Source organism: Ostrinia nubilalis, unplaced genomic scaffold (genome assembly GCF_963855985.1).
Source record: "Ostrinia nubilalis unplaced genomic scaffold, ilOstNubi1.1 SCAFFOLD_41, whole genome shotgun sequence".
Lineage (NCBI taxonomy): Eukaryota > Metazoa > Arthropoda > Insecta > Lepidoptera > Crambidae > Ostrinia > Ostrinia nubilalis.
This window is the reverse complement of record NW_026973583.1, coordinates 102,501-107,822: the sequence shown is the minus strand read 5'-3', so window position 1 is coordinate 107,822 and position 5,322 is coordinate 102,501. Positions and strand designations below refer to the sequence as shown.

Genomic DNA, 5,322 nt, shown 5'->3' with positions numbered 1-5,322 from the left:
CTTCCGCAGGTTCCCCTACGGAAACCTTGTTACGACTTTTACTTCCTCTAAATGATCAAGTTTGGTCAACTTCCCAGCAACGCCGACGGCCGTGAAGCCACCGCGTGTCGGTCCGAAGACCTCACTAAATCATTCAATCGGTAGTAGCGACGGGCGGTGTGTACAAAGGGCAGGGACGTAATCAACGCGAGCTTATGACTCGCGCTTACTAGGAATTCCTCGTTTATGGGGGATAATTGCAAACCCCAATCCCCAGCACGAAGGAGTTTCAACGGGTTGCCCGGGCCTCTAGGCCTGGGAGAACATGCTGATTCCTTCAGTGTAGCGCGCGTGCGGCCCAGGACATCTAAGGGCATCACAGACCTGTTATTGCTCAATCTCGTGCGGCTCGAAGCCGCCGGTCCCTCTAAGAAGAATTTTAATACGTCGCCAGTGAGTTGCGTGACGTGAGCCACGCACACCTAAATGACGACGCCTATTTAGCAGGCTAGAGTCTCGTTCGTTACCGGAATTAACCAGACAAATCGCTCCACCAACTAAGAACGGCCATGCACCACCACCCACCGAATCAAGAAAGAGCTGTTAATCTGTCAATCCTTCCGGTGTCCGGGCCTGGTGAGATTTCCCGTGTTGAGTCAAATTAAGCCGCAGGCTCCACTCCTGGTGGTGCCCTTCCGTCAATTCCTTTAAGTTTCAGCTTTGCAACCATACTCCCCCCGGAGTCCAAAATCTTTGGTTTCCCGAAAGCTGCCCGCCGAGCCATTGTAGTAACGTCGGCGGATCGCTAGATGACATATTTACGGTTAGAACTAGGGCGGTATCTAATCGCCTTCGAACCTCTAACTTTCGTTCTTGATTGATGAAAACACCTTTGGCAAATGCTTTCGCTGATGTTCGTCTTGCGACGATCCAAGAATTTCACCTCTAACGTCGCAATACGAATGCCCCCAGTTATCCCTATTAATCATTACCTCGGAGTTCTGAAAACCAACAAAATAGAACCGAGATCATATTCTATTATTCCATGCACGAAATATTCAAGCAGCATTTTGAGCCCGCTTTGAGCACTCTAATTTGTTCAAAGTAAAATTGTCGGCCCATCTCGACACTCACTGAAGAGCACCGCGATAGGATTTTGATATTGAACCGACGTTTGACCGTCGGCTCACCGACGATATGCTCCGCAAACGTGTCAGTATCACCGCGGATGCGGTGCACCGACAGCGCGGCGCACAAATGCAACTACGAGCTTTTTAACCGCAACAATTTTAGTATACGCTATTGGAGCTGGAATTACCGCGGCTGCTGGCACCAGACTTGCCCTCCAATTGTTCCTCGTTAAAATATTTAAAGTGTACTCATTCCGATTACGAGGCCTCGTAAGAGTCCCGTATCGTTATTTTTCGTCACTACCTCCCCGTGCCGGGAGTGGGTAATTTGCGCGCCTGCTGCCTTCCTTGGATGTGGTAGCCGTTTCTCAGGCTCCCTCTCCGGAATCGAACCCTGATTCCCCGTTACCCGTGACAACCATGGTAGTCGCAGAAACTACCATCGAAAGTTGATAAGGCAGACATTTGAAAGATGCGTCGCCGGTGCTGGACCGTGCGATCGGCAAAAGTTATCCAGATTCATCAAAATTAACGACTTCGAACGCGAGGCCCTCCGTCGATTGGTTTTGATCTAATAAAAGCACTCGTCCCATCACTGGTCAGAGTTCTGATTGCATGTATTAGCTCTAGAATTACCACAGTTATCCAAGTAACTGAGTAAGATCTAAGGAACCAAAACTGATATATTGAGCCATTCGCGGTATCGCCCTAATACGGCTTGCACTGAGACATGCATGGCTTAATCTTTGAGACAAGCATATAACTACTGGCAGGATCAACCAGGGAGCTTACACATATTATACATATGATAGCTCTCTCGTTAAAGAATATTAACGAAGAGTGTGTTTGGTGTCTATAGCCCAATTCGACGTTTGACCGACCGAACTGGGCTTGACTACTGTGTACACTGTTCGCAGTTACAACGTGTGTCGTGAGGCGAGTCTTTGCAACACTCTATAAATTAATATAGAATGCTAAAAAACACACCCACATAGCGCTCACAGAGGCGCCCACACTGAACGTTCGCATAGACATAACATTCATTCATCACATTTTATAATAATAAAATCTAACAAATTTCGTATCATGAACGATATGTCAGCCCGGTGTTGGAAAAACCACCCTACCTCTCACGATTTGTCGACACCATCACTACAGAGACATACATAGTTGAAATGTTTGCGTGTTGTGAGTGTGTGCTATAGAATACATAAAAATATACACATATTCGATACGCTGATGTAAACGCTAAAAAGCCATCATCGCCCTTATGTAAGGTTAATGTGGCGGGAAGCGTTACAACGAAGCGTATTAAAAAGTGGCCAGTCGAAGCGCGTATGCAAGCACAGATGACTGCACATAGCGCGGACACATTGCCCGAGTGAGACAGATCTTTATTACGAATTCGATCATACAACCCATCCGTAGATCTACAAAGTTTAACAAGCGTCCAATGAGCCACACTAACTAAGTCCCGTCAATCTCATTGAACATCCGAAACCTCAGACGCCAACAGAGTGTACATACAGAGTGAAAAAGTTAAAGTTTCATCAACTCTTTCACCACTTTGCTTTAAAACACAACTTATAAACGCACCGATCCGTCGTACGCAGAGTGTGCGCGCGCGCATCATGTTTATAATACATTTGAGCGTGCGCGCGCGCTCTGCGCACGGCGGTCGCTGTGTTACTGATCTCGCTCGGCCGGTCGCCGCCGACGTTGCGTTTGTCTGTACACTCTCTCGGTTCTCGAGTGGAAGCCGCGAATGGAAAAGAAACATTTTTAACGCTATGCTCGTACGCTGCTGCGCACGCGCAGCTTTAAACGCTAAGTGTAAAAAAAAAAAAAAAAAAAAAAAAAAAAAAAAAAAAAAAAAAAAAAATTCAAAGTGACACACCCCCTATATGTATAACCAGATAATTAATAATTTAAAAAAATATATTAAACTTTAAAAAGTTAGGTTAGATTAGGTTAGGTTAGGTTAGGTTAGGTTAGATTAGATAATCCTTTTTTTTTTTTAATTAAAAAGATGATACAGAAAAAAAATAATTGATTGCGATTAAAGTGTTAAAAGCGACACCCCATAAATCACGAAATAGGAAAATTACAAATATTTATAACACATAAATACAATAAAATAATTAATTAAAAAAAAAAAAAACTTTCGTATTAATAACAAAAAAATATTAAATGATTTTTGTTAATTCGAAATCATTATTATTACAATTCGAAATCACGACATTTTTAATAAAGAAATTAAGATTTTTAGTTGTATTTGATACATTTTTTCCTATTTCGTGATTTGTTGGAAAAACAAACAAAAAAACTAATTGAGTTGACTGTGGTATGTATATGATAAATATTCAAAACTATTCAAAACTTTAACTAATAAACATATACCATAGTAGGTGTATAAAATTAGGCCTTTTAAAAAGTTAAGTACATAATTAAATTTTGCACTTAAAATGTTTGAGTGTGTTAAATATGTAATTATGCAATTTTATATTAATATAAATCAAACTAATTTGTAATCCCTGAAATTACTTAAAACTTTGGACGACCTAAAATTCTAATTAATAACGTCGTTTTGCACCAAGTTTTTAAGACATTTGTCTAGAATAGACAAAATGTACAACACTATCGGTACCTGAAGTCTGATTAGATTTTTAATTACACGGAATTTTGACATTTTAGAAGTGTTGCCAACATTAAAACATTTCCACTAATAAAAAATGGAGAGCATTTCCACAAATTAAAAAATAAACCTTCAAAGAATTTAAGGTTTCAATTTAAAAATGTACTGATCCTTTTAAAATGCTTATTTGAGTTTTTATTGTCATATTTTTGAAGTTACAATAAAATTAAGGACATAATTTTTCTATTACTGGACTCGCTGGCCAATATCCATAGGTTACAAACCTTTTTTTATGTAAATCTTTGTTAGTAAAATCTTCGTTTCATAAAATAGCTAATTTAACAAGATGCCAATTTTATAATCCAAGTTGATTATGATGACGACAATGATAATTGATGATCATCAATATATATTTTCGTTTATGATATTAACATTATTTTTAAACATAATAATTATTATTATGTTGTTTTACTGTGTTAAAAACGCGTTTTTTTTTTCCTATTCAATCTCTAAAATGTACATAATAATTAGTGTACATTGAATTCACAAAAAAAACAATAACAATCATACTTGTTAGTTGTACTTGATGTAATTCAGTTTCATATTTTTATTACCTTTATTCCAACAATTCAAAGCAAAAAGAGGTTTAATACATCTGAATTGTCAAAAAATTACAGCTGTCAAATTTCGTCGAATTAAAAATCAAGACTGTAGTGGTGATAATATAATTTTATTATTGCAATGATTACTGAAAAGTGTGTTATGTAAGTACCCAAATTATTGCACAGTAAATTATATTATTATTACTATTAGGTATGATTTAAATTCAATTTTGTGTGTAGATTGAGACAAGGACTTAATATTTCCGCGCCCGGGCGACACCTGTCGGGAACCGACCGAACTTCACTGTCCGCTTACGTGGGTGCCATTAGCGCGAGGTGCGCTATTATCCCAATAGATGGCGCTTTAGCAACATTTCTCGGGTAGTGACGTGTAACAGTCGATAGTGAATAAAGAGTTAAATTATGTATAAATTTAATAATAACACAACACACAGAATCATTCATTATTATGCAAGTATACGTATTTTGTGAAAATAAATACCAACAACAGTATAATATATTGCTTATTTACATACAGTAGCATTATTTAATTTTATCGTTAATTTATCAACTGATTATAGACATCGACATTTTTTACATTTTAAAAATATTTATTAATTTGATGATAATAATAATATTATTATTATTATTTTTTGATATTATTCATAATACTACAAATAAAATAATATCGATACTCGAATCTACAGAATGTTATGCTACATCACTACCCAAGAAATACTGCTAAAGCGCCATCTATTGAAACAATTGCGCACCTCTCGCTAGTGGCAGGCACCCACGTAATTTCTTCACACACGCCAGCGGTTCGATAGGTGTCGCTCGAGTACGAAAAATATTATATTTATTTTCTACACAACGAAATTTTATAAAAATTAGTAATAATTTATATGTTACGGTAAATGTGATAAATGTGAAAATTATGAATAATCGCCGGTTATTATGAATAATTACCTCATGA

General features: G+C 37.8%; 1 non-coding gene across 1 annotated transcript; it reads right to left on the bottom strand.

Moving 5' to 3' along the window:
* Nucleotides 1–1,895, bottom strand: LOC135087565 (small subunit ribosomal RNA). Its single transcript, XR_010260875.1, has one exon. It is a non-coding gene; the product is annotated as a small subunit ribosomal RNA (ribosomal RNA).
* Nucleotides 1,896–5,322: the final 3,427 nt, after the last annotated feature.